This window comes from Pseudopipra pipra, chromosome 6, assembly GCF_036250125.1.
Source record: "Pseudopipra pipra isolate bDixPip1 chromosome 6, bDixPip1.hap1, whole genome shotgun sequence".
Taxonomy (NCBI): domain Eukaryota; kingdom Metazoa; phylum Chordata; class Aves; order Passeriformes; family Pipridae; genus Pseudopipra; species Pseudopipra pipra.
Genome location: NC_087554.1, coordinates 50,617,119 through 50,629,460, shown reverse-complemented (window position 1 = coordinate 50,629,460; position 12,342 = coordinate 50,617,119). Strand labels below are relative to the sequence as shown.

Genomic DNA, 12,342 nt, shown 5'->3' with positions numbered 1-12,342 from the left:
CGGCGTGTTTTGCCTCCGGTCAGGGAGATGTGGCCACAGGCATAAAGCCAGTGAACTGCACAGAGCAGTGACTAATAGCGAGCTGAACTCAAGCCAGAAAATATTTCGCATGACTAAGTACTACTTCAATAGGAAAATAAACCTTTATTCAGAACCACCCAAAACCACTTGTCTCCAGTATCACGTGGCTCCTATCTTCAGTACAAAGTGGGAAAGGAATATTATCCCCATTTTGGGAACCAGTCAAGTCACCAGTACTTGACAAGGCCCCATCTGCCAATGAAGCTGCAGGTACTGTCATCACTCGTCTCACATGCAAATAAAAAATACCTAAAATCTGATATTTTTAATTGAAGCTGATACTTTTAACCTCTTGCAAGTGTGAGGTAAAAAATATGCACACACTTGGTTGACAGATAGTAACCTCAGGAAGCAACAGTTCAGCTGGACCTCTGAGCCAGCATTCAGGGAGTCAAGCTACACAGAGACAGACCACAGGTCACACAGAAAAGCCACAGACAAGGGCAGGACTCAGCATAAATTTCTCACATCTTCAGTCATTATTCTAACTATGTGGTCTCAGCTTCAGGTTTGAAGGTACCTTTTAAACAATTACGACAGAGGCAGTTTTTATTACATTGTTTATTTCTCTGAGGGCTTTATGCTGCACATTTTACTGAATCAGTGCTTCCAATATTGTTCTTCTGGACAGTAACTGATGTTTTTACAGCCAACAAGCTATGAAGGTCTTTTAAAAGCATAAGTATATATTGATACATAAACTTATAGTTACCTAGTACTTTTTAAGTGGTCTTTCATGATCCAAATATTCTATAAGCTTTTTCTTATTTGTTGAAATACAGAACCATAATGTAAACATCGGATATATTTGTAGAATTTTGAGAATGAAGACCTTTTCATTACTTTTATGTTATTTCATTTCAGTGCATTTGTTTTAGATTTAATTCTACCGAAAGCATACATGGTATGTGTTTGTTCTTTGCTATAGATTATATTTGGGACTTGGAATGGTCTAGCCCTGCAACCTCTGGCAAAACATTTGCCACTTTATCACAAGTTACACTCGAACCTCCCTTTATAAATTATCAACACTTTGAGGCAAAGAAGTTCATAAACTAAAGAAAAAAATCCAGAATTATTCTCTAGTCTGAAACACTGAAGTGAATGTAGGTAACACAGAAAATATTCAATGTTGCAAAATACACCACAAACAGTAGGGTCAGAAACCCAGATCCCACACACCAAACCCACAGGCATTTATGTACATGGACCAAAAACACATACTGATAAACAATTTGAGATGGACCATTTTTACTGGCTATACAAAACCTTACAACCCATGTATGTATAAGTAACAACTTTCCACTCAGAAAATCTGCTTTAGCACTTTTATTGGTTCACCTCTTTCCCCTTTAAGATTAATCCCAGGCCCCTGGTATTAAGCCCAATGATCTATCACAGGAGAAATCCTAACTTGCATGAGGGCAAACAGGCATTTAAGGCAGTATCTGTCTGGCATTTTCAGAAATGCTCAAAACCACCCTGGATATATTTTTACTATTAAAGTCACTATGTAATCCCACACGGACATTCTCTTCTCTGTTATTTTTAGATCTGGAGCTTTTCAGGTGGGAACAGAAGTTGCATAAGGGCTGGCAAAAGGGGATTCCTGGCTCAATTTAAAATGCAGTGTGGATTTCTTTGCAAGTGCCAAGATTACATCTGACCTGTCACACTCTTCAGTTCTCTACTGTCATAATCCAGGCTGCAATTTCTGCAGGTGACAAAACATCAGAGGAACAGTCAAAAGCCACATTCTGCTCTGTTCCAGACATACACATTGTCCCAATTCTTTGGATCATTAAACCAAAGAGCACAAGTTAGACAAAAAGATGGCTAAGGGCATGAAAGTGAGATCTATGAATATTGCAACCTTCTTAAATACCTTTAAAGTTTGTAACTTCCAGAATTAGGCACTGGTGTAATCCAAGTACTGATGCATCTACATGTTTTATTCCAACAAAAGACATTAAGCACACAGAGAAAATGGATGATCCAACTTAAGCCCTAGCTTCAGCATGAGATGGGTTTATCCTGCTGGCCTGGTCTCCAGGTGCACACCTTCCCCATGTCCTATCCTCAGGTCAGGAGGAGAGATGGTCACCTCTCCTTGTGATCACTGCGGTCCCTCACATGAGGAGACCCAGCTACATGGGGAGGAAAGGACCTCCCCTGTGGTCCAGGGGAGAGGGATCAGGGGGATCAGGGAGGAGAGCTGTCTCACCCATAAACCAACTGGTCACGATTGCAAACCCCCGTTGGCTTTGTGTGGGCTGATCAAACAGAGGACAACCTGATCCACTGTGGCACTGAAAGCAGTCCTGTTCAGTGGCACTTCAGGCACTCATTAATGAAGCAGATTACACAGAGGTGTTCAACTCAAATAGTCTCCAATTGCAGCTTGCTTTTAATCACACTACAAAGACTTTAGTAGCACAGTGGTTATGACTGCTAATGTTGTTTTCCACAATCAGATCTTAACAAATTTGTGAAACAAAGTTCCTTGATAAAGAAAGAAAAAAAAAAAAAAGAAAAAGGAAAAAAAAATTAGAAAAAAGCTTTGAAGAATTCCTTAAGGAAGGCTCAAAAAAGATTCAGACCCTGAAAAAAACCCCTGCATCAGAGAATAAACTGCAAGGTGAATAATAACTATACTGTGTTCAGAAATTAAAGGTTGGATATCACTCTAGGGCTGTATTTAGGAAGCTCAGGCAGAAAGCAAGTGCTGACAGCAAGGAACTATAACTCAGATGAGATGGTTTCAGATGGGCCATCTGGCCAGCAGAGGAACAGACATGGCAATTGGCCACTTGATTATAGCACATCACAGCTGAGACTATGACTCTGTTTCCAGCTCTCCTTGAGAAAGCTTGCCCAGACACACAGAGCCCAGGCAACAGCTACTATGATTCCATTTCCACCTAAGAAGTTTTGGCTGCCTGCATTCTCAGCAATGTGGGAACTTGGAAAATGAAGGTAGTGGCTGTCTTTGTGTGTGTGATCCATTGGGGGCTGCACTTTCTGTCACCACAATGCTTCCATGCAATGTGAGCTGAAGCAGAGTGCCAGGCACCAGCACTACACTACTGGAGAAAGCACCTGCCACAGGTGCCGGGAGGGTGATAGGCATTTCTATAGGCAGAGGCTGTTTAATCCTTTCTAGATGAACTCGTGCTTATAGGTAGCCACCAATGGTTTCGTTCACAGCTGACATTTTTATTCTCTCACTTCTTTCCCCTCCACATCACGTTTCATGCCACAGAGAGACTAAAAAGGAGGTTGGAAGGGAAACATTCAATGACCTCAAAGCTGTGACTCATATAGAATTTACTCTATTATTTACACAGTGAAGGCATTAACACATAGTTAACTAAAGTCTTACAGCACACATATGCTGCTACACTGAAATATTCCTTAACATCAGATGAATTCATGGTCTTCAATAATATAATATGTATTTCTTTATTTTTTTTTCATTTCTTCCCAGCTGTGATGCCTGTCAATGAAATTTTTTGTAACCACCACATATAGACTGAAGTTAACACACTTTTGCAAGGCAAACTTTCTCTAAAACCTATGAAATATTAGCATCTACTTAGATTTTATCTGTTCATCAAGCTTTTGTCTGTGCCTTTGGACACACTGTTTTGTTAAAGAAGAGAAGAAGTTGTTCCGTTCATTTTCTTGGCAGTGTGGGAATGAGGAGGAGGGAGGGAAAAGGGAAGGAATGACGGTTTTCTGTCGTGGAGTCAAACAATAAAGCACTACACATAATCACACAAATTTAAAAGAGCCTAGAGAAGTGAAATCATACTGCTCTCAAACACCAAATTTTAAAGAATATGGGGATAAACTCATTTTTGTTCAGCACTAAGAACCAGTTTGTCATATCTACAAGACGTTTTTTGTAACACTGCTTGTTTCCCATGTTTAAAGAATACAACAGATCTCTACCTTGACCTCACTGTTGTATAAATAAGCTTTTTAAGAAGGTGGGTCAGCATACATTTTAATAACTGCCACTCCTATGTTCTCTCATACTGTGAATGAGAAAGGTGGGAAATGTGTTTCTGCTGGGATGTGAGGCAGACTGTAGCTCACCCCTCGGAGCAGCCTGTTCTCTTCCACAGCAGGCAATCCGGTGAAAGGATATTAGCATTAGCGTTTGCATTCACCGCCCACTTCAGAGCCACAATACAGACCTACCTGTTTATCGATAGCAATGAGGACTGGAATTACCAAGTCATTGACCCTTTTTCTGTACTCCTGCAAGTTGATGATTTAGCTTTTACCCTGTGAATTAACTTTAAACCAGGGGGGAAAATGCATCCTAAATATCTTTGAGCAATCATGTGATGAAATTCCCAGTTGTTCTTTTTTTTTGTAAACTTTCCTTTGTGTTCACTGTTCTTTCTTTACGTGATTTAATCTCCTTGGATGCTCTTCATAATTTATCTTTAAATTCCAAGCGTTTTTACCCTTCCACTGATTTTTATTATATGTAGGATTTACACTTCTTTTCTGTCCAATGCAGATGCATAATGCATTACTTGAGTTGAAAACTTCTGCAAGTTCTCCAAGACCGCACGTCTAAAATAAACTGATTTGCCACACTAGTCAGACCAGAAAATTTAATGCCTCAAGCACTGTAATAACATGGTTCTAAATAGACTGCTGAAATATTAATCTTAGAGCTCATTATTCTTTCACTCTGCCTCTATTGTTTGACTTTTCTTCTTTCTGTCTATGTTTCAATATCCTCTGGACATCATCACATCCAGAGGATGACTCACATGTTGGGAGAGCTGTGCATTTCAAACCACTCTGTGTTCCAAAGGAACACACTCCTTATTCTTCACATGGAGCCAGTTTCCTTTGAAACACCTTGCCCATCTTTCAAAAATCACTTCTTTGAGTTTAAAGACATTTATATTAAACTTTGTAATACTGTAGGCACCTTAGGTGACCAAACTGTAGCATTATCTTTTTTCTTTGGGCTTGTTATTCCTCTAGTTGCTCTGCCAAGTCACAAAAAAAGTAAATCAGCTCTCTAGCAATTCCCTTGGTGCAGGGAAGAGATCAAACTGAAGAGAAGGAGATTGTGAAATGGGATAGCAAGCATAAGCAGCAGTATTGAATCATTGAACCAGTGGCACTAGAAATTGAGAAAGATACTATTAAAGGAAAGACTGTGCTCATGCAATCTTCTGTAGAAGTTTTACATTATATCCCGAGATGGACTGGCATTCAGACTGAGCCTAAATTGGTTATTTATTTTTGATATGCAATTATTAAATACATAGAATTTTGTTATGTTAATAGTATAAAAACATTGTTGTAACTACAGTTGTGTGTCATCTATCTGATTTAGTCAAAGGGTAATAAACTGCCCATGAATGTCATAAGGGTTAGAAATGGAAAGCCTTCAAATCACCGAGGAGACAAGTTCTGGAACAGTCACAACTGGGGAAACAGGAGGAAAATTTCTGGTAGCTAACTTCCAGGCAAAGACACTTCTGCAAGAGCAATGGAAGTTGCCTCAACTTGCAGGTCCACAGGTAAGCGGAAAACTCACCCTGCTCCTGATTTTGGCCAGAATATACTTCATCCAATAGAACCAGAAGATGCAAGACTGTGTCCCTTTGTATGCAGTATGTACCTATCATTCTAAGTGCCTATTTCAAACTTAAAGATTTTCCAGTATCCAGCTTAGTCAAACATTCAGGACACTCATCTTTGCTTCTCAATTCTTCAACTAGACCACACACACATCCAAAAAAAAACAAACCAAACCAACAAACAAACACAAAAACCAAACCAAACCAAACAAAATGAACAAACAAAACCACACAGCAACAAAAAAATCCCAGTGACAAACAGCCTAACTGTGCTTTGGAGAAAGCAGCTTGTAGGTCTGGGCAAGTTTTAGGCTTCACATTGTCAGTAACAAAGATAAAGACTGAACTCCTGAGTGCTGTTGGCAAATGTCCTCTGGCTCCAGTTGAGCCTCCCCTCCGTTCTTCCAGCACAGGCCCTCTGCCCTGCTCCAGGCATCGTTTCTGGGGTGTAAGCACACACAGGTCATCCTAGACTTCTTTGAAAGACTGAATTTTGCCCAAATCCAGTGTGCAAACTTGACCTTGACTTGTGAATTTGATCCCCACAACAAAGAAGACATTTGGTGATTCCTGCTTGGCTGTTTCACCGGGTGTTTCTCCCTTGCACGAACAGGCTGTTTGATGATTGCCAATTAAAAAAAATACTACTTTTAGCTACTAAAAGGGATCCTTAATATTACACCATGCCTTGGTGAGACACATGAAATATTTCTTCCTTTCCTTAGTGTTTTATGCCCTACACAGTAGGGAAAAGATTAACACAGAGATTAATGTAGTAGAATATCACTTTTTACTCAACGACTCCACACTGCAGTCAGATGCCTGGGAACAGAAAACAAAGATACCAATCCAGAGGAAAAGTATCTCCTAAACTGAGCCACCTGGTTAGACAAGCAGGAACAGACAAGAAATCAGAGAAGAAAGTAAAAGATATTTTCTTTTACTTTTTCTTAAGAGAAAAAATAATAGAATGATTGCACTGGATTATTTTGGTCAAAGGGATTGGCATTCATATTCTCCTCAAAGCAATTTTATTACCTCTGCATACAGGTTTCATAATAACCAGCAGAGGAGAAAGGAAAGGCACCATAAAGTTCCAGGTCTAGAATAGTCACAATCGGATAACATAAGGGCTCTTTCTATCACTTATAGATTCTGCTAAGGGGTGGAAGGAAAAAAGTAACAGACTTTAAAAAAAAATAAATAAATTAAAAATTGGAGATAGGTGCACTTAAAATTTCCAGCCACAAGCAGTCAAGTTCAGTTTTACTTTCAGCCTGCAATTATCTAAGACCTTATCTCATTTATATGGTAATAACTTGTCTCATGTCAACTCAACAAGCAGAGATAGCAGCTACGCAGCGCCAGCTCCTGGAACTCTCAGCCCGGCTGAAGCCTCCTGGCGTGGGCGGACGGACCCCGCTGGGTTCACAGCGCCCATCAGAATTGCCAATGAGCCGGGCTTCCAGAGCTGTGAGGAGCATACAAAGGCAGGGAATTTCTTGTCGCTATGCATTTAACGTAACTCTCTTTACTGTTGCGCACACTCGGCAGAAAACATTTTGAGAGATAATTATTTGCCCAGGGAAGAGGAGACTTTACTGCTGCAGTTCGGAGAGAGCTGTTCCTCAATAAGGAGCAGCAAAATTTCATGGCAAGGTTCAGAAATTATTTCAGGATGATTACTACAGCTGCAAAGCTGCATTTTCTCTAAAATTCTAATTAAATATAGATAAAGGGTGAAAAATAAGCCAAAACAGATCTGGACATTAGTGAGGGATAAAGGCTTTGGTCTTTTTCAATTTCAGAGGTAATTACTAAGGGACGTCTTATCCCCTCACAAAAGCAGAGGAGGTGCAGAGGGACCTCTGGATTCCAACTAGCCCTAAGGCTCTCAGATATAATAATTTGATGTTAGACAGATAGCAAACTAGCAAACATCAAGACAGAACAGTGATCTGGAATACAGGTAGCCCACACAGATAACAAACCTCACATCACTCTCCTTAATGAAAGTCCAGCTACTCTAACGAGCAATTTCCTCAAAGACATTAACTGTGGTTTTGCCTATAACCCATTATCCATTTTAAGAGGCAAGAGAATGTTTCAGTTCAACAAGTAATTTCCTATCAAAAGCTAGTGAGGTGTGGTGATTGCACTAGAACTCTGATCAGGGCACAGCGACTTCAGTCATCAAGTACATACTTCCAGCCCACCCTGAACAGAAAGGATTTGGTTTAAGATGGGGGGGTTCATTAAAGTATATCTTTAATGAAAACCAGGCAGCACATGGTTTGCAGGCATTACTTTCTAAAGGGGTTCTGTGCCACTCATTAGAGGGAAGAGTATTTATTTTGGAGGTAATTTAAGAACAATAACACACCTATTGTTTTTTGGGGGAAAAAAATCGGAAGGGAAGACCAGGCTTTGGCTTATGCCCCTGTGATATTATTACACATCATGATGCTTTTTTCTCTTCTAGATGATACAGGTGGACTTGTGAAGGATAAGGTCTCAGTTCACTCCCTCACTCTTTGGAGGTTACAGGAAAGGGAAGCCTGCTCAGATCACACTGTTGATGGAGCACTGGGAGTCGGTGTTTTAGAAACACTGATTTAAAATGCTTTGCATTCAGAACATTGAGTTTCACGTGGGATTTACTTACAGTATTTAAATACAACAAGCAATTTGTACTGAAATACTATTATATATCTAGGATCACCAATGTATAACAAAGGATTTAACATCCATATGTTTGATGACCATGTTAGCCTTTTACACAGAGAATGTTGCACACAAATGCTTTAATCCCTACCACATCACAGTAAGCCCTGAGCCCCACAGTCCACAGCCTTTAAGATGCCACTTAAAGTTTCTGATCATCAGCAAAAGTTAGGTTTGCATCACTTCATCTCTAAAAGCATCTCTTTAGCCACAGGTGCTTCGAGTCTATGTTAAGAATGTAAAATTAATGTCAGCAGTTCAGAAAAGCTCTGAAAGAGATCTAGAAGTTTTCCTGTAAGTGCAGCTCTGTCCACCATCCCAGCAATAACAAAACCCATCTATATCCACCCCAGCAAAATCATAATACCCCCAATCTCAGTCATATCATGCACTCCTGGAAGTGCTGGATCATGGACTGCTGTGCTGGGACATAGGGAAATAAATGTCAGGGCAGAGGGGATGGAAATACTTTTGTGAAGCATTGATACTAAGATGCTAAACACCAAAAGTCAGTTTTGGACAATCAGAAGCAACCTTGGGAGAACTATGTGAACAGTAGACAACAGAAATTGTTTTGCCTTACTTGATACAGTGCTGAGTTTATAGGCAGAGGCGAGGAGATTCAGGTTTTAACCCTAAACACAGAGAATTCAGTCTCCTGCTGGATCAAGAGCCTAAGAAAGATTTTTCATAATGAGCAGTCGCAATCTATACCAGCTTTAAAGAGTAAAAATAAAACATAAAGAGGCATAAAACAGTTTATCAGTTGAGAACAATAGCATCAGAAATGAAGTTTCACTATTAATAAATCCTGCCTCCAGAGCTTTTCCAGAAAACTTAATAAATATTTCATTGTTTTTCATTCTGAGAAGTAATCCAAAAGAAGACTCTGAAAATCTTGAGGATGTGTGAAGGAACTGTTTGAAGTGTAAGTTTTTGAAATGCTAATAGCTATGAAGAAGCATTAGTGCCATTTAGCTCTGATTGCATTGCCAGTGGAAGGTCTGTGAGAGCGATTTAATAAGCAAGACATCCGATGTAGTGCTATTAAATGCTTCTCAAGCATAACAGGGTAATATTCCAAAACCAGTGCAACCAAGACACTGCTGTCTTCAGCAGAAAGAGCACTGCCTTGGTGGAAATTCCCCCCCACATCCAACACAGATAAATTCAAACCTAAAATGTTACACACCATGTCCACACAGGGGAATCTCATGTCACAGAAAACATCTCACTACTGTTACCTTCAGCATAAAACAAAAAGCCACACGCTCAGGGCTGAAAAAAAAAGCCAAGGCAAGCATCTTACAGTCTGGAAAGTTAAAAAACAATGAGGGCAAACCTCATTTGAAGTTGTAATGAGCAACTTAATCTCTAAAGGCTTTAAATGAATATGCTCAAACGAACTAGTAAACATTTTAAATATGTATTCACAGTCCTGTTGGATTCTAATGCTCCTCTGATGAATAAAACTGATTCTCCTCCTCAGTAAATAATTCAGTAGCAAAGAATAGCTTGGCCTGGAAAAGAGATGAACAATGGGTCAAGACTTTAGATAGTTGCTCTTTTCTGAGAGATTTTGGCCTCAATTTTGACATTGTGGGGAGAGTTTTCTGCAAAAGAGGAGGTCACAAAATAAATTTGAAGTGTTTGTATTCACAACTGCAGTTTAGTATCTGTATTTTCTGACCTTTATTCTGTTAGTGAAAGAAGAAAGAGCTCATGGCATGAAAAGAGAACCCAGAAACACCACTTATATAAGTTACTGCCACAGGAGAGTAATTTTCTTATTCAAGGACAAAGTATGGTTTTGTTCTAGCTGCGGTCAGAGACATTCCTCTTGTGATACAGTATGCTGGTATTAGGTAGTTGGGAGTGCAAGATACCCAGGAACTTCATCTAGAGTAGGGTCCAGAAAGCAAAATACTACTCTGTGCTTCCGAGTAGGGTTTTTTTGTTTATTTAATGTTAGCCCAAAGATGCATCTAAGTACCAAGGAGCAATATGATTAGGACTGAGACTAATGCTAATAAGGCAGTCCTAAAAAAATGGGCAAATCCACTATCCTCCCTGCTAGAAGCAAGTGTTTTTAAACTAGAGACTTTAAAACAGGGTAAAACCTTTCCCAGGTTAATTCCATTAACTCTATGGGTCAGAACATGGTTTATCCTAACACACCAGTAGGTCTGATCCAAAACCCATGAGAACGTTTTGGATCAGACCCTAATAAGGAACATAGATGACAGAAAAAATACATTCATTCTTTATATTAAGAAAATGCAGGAATTTGAGCCACTCATGTTCTCAATATTACTTTTGTCAGATAGTTATACCGATCAAGAAAAGGCACCAGTGAGTCTGAAACAACAATCACAAGGCAGAAACCTCTTGGCATGCACCTGAGCCTTCCTCTCCAGGCAGCAAAATTCCAACCCAACAAGCTTCTCTGAAAAATTGAGATATTCACAGGCAAACTATAAGCACAAGATCCTGCAAAATACTAAAGCCACCCAGAGAGATCCACTGCTTAAATATGAACACATAAAAAGAGGATTGCTCTAACAGAAATGAGATGCCTAGAGGCATGTTAAAAGACTGGTAACTTTTAGCAGCTAGTTTGGAACTACACTTTAAATCTTCCCAAAAAAGGAAGCTTTGCGTACATCTAAAGCTGGGAGGAAACTAAGGACAAGATATCCTAGGGTCTCACCTCAATCATCTTATATTTTTATCAAGTTTAACAGGGTTTGTATCCAGCTTGTTTCTAGGCAACTTTAGGAAAAACCTTATTTCCATACAGTATTTTCCACAAATAACTCTTAAAAAAAAGCACAAATAAAAAATTTCTCTTTGTATTATTTCACAAAGAATCTTCCTCCTAAGTCAGAAAACTACATATATCCAAAACTAAATATATATAACTGACCTGTTTCGTTTAGAGCTTTCTCCATGAACAGTTTGCTTAGCTGCATGAACAAATCTTCATTGGTGACCCTTTTGACTGTGATCTTGGCACTAGAAACAAGGAGTGACACAACGAAATGCTTCAATCTGGAGGCATAATACTAGAGATTTAAAGTCTAAAACAGATCAATTCAAGAACTGCAAGTGTAAAACAAACTTTAGAAAAAAGTAAACAAAAGCAGCAATCACTAGACAGTACCTTCTAATGAAACAATTTTGCACAAAGGAAGACTGAGTGCAGTTACTCACAGCTGTTACATTTTGTAAATGGAGGCCATCACCAGTTAAATGCAAGGAGTATCAACCCTATCTAAACTACCCATCTGACTACTTCTGTCCCTAACCTTTCCCCTTTATCCCAGCCCCACATCACAGCAGCAGCAAGGTGGTCACACCTGTCTCTTAGAGACTAGAGTTTGCTCCCGACCAGAACTATCATATGCTGCCCTATTAATTGCATTTAAATGCACCTCTGGTCTCCCCTCACAGAGAACACAGTCACATAGCCAAGGCAGCCCAGTACAGCTGCCTTGAGCCTGCAGAAGGGCAGCACTTCACACTAGCTGAACCTTCATCCTGTCTCCTCTTTGGCAGCAGCAACCTCCTCTCGTGCTGATCCTTGTGACTGCCAGGATGCCATGAAAGGGCACTTCTTTGGGCCCCAGTACCTCAGGTTGGGCTATTTTGCCTCTACTGAGTGCTGTTCTTGCAGCCAGCAGCTGTGAGAGAACAGAACATGGACAGGTGACAAAGGCAGAGGGGCAGAGAGGACAGCAACACAAACAGGGTGCCCCATGCTCAACCCTCAAAGTGGTTTCAAGCATTTTCTTGCTTAACACTCTTATTACAGCAACTCACACATCTTTTTTTTTTTTTTTTTGCATTGCCTTATTGTTTGATTTTGTATTTTACTTAGACAGGCTGTGCCCCAAGAAACACTGACTTTTCAGCTGGA

General features: G+C 39.8%; 1 protein-coding gene across 4 annotated transcripts in view; it reads right to left on the bottom strand.

The window, feature by feature from the left end:
• Nucleotides 1-12,342, bottom strand: part of TUNAR (TCL1 upstream neural differentiation-associated RNA) — a 166,093-nt gene that overhangs the window by 129,248 nt on the left and 24,503 nt on the right. For 3 of the 4 annotated variants that reach the window (XM_064659086.1, XM_064659082.1, XM_064659081.1), the window contains exon 2: nt 11,350-11,438. The exons of the other annotated variant lie outside the window; for it this stretch is intronic. The gene's annotated coding sequence lies outside the window, so the exon portion shown is untranslated. The remainder of the gene's footprint in view (nt 1-11,349; nt 11,439-12,342) is intronic. 4 annotated transcript variants of the gene reach the window in all.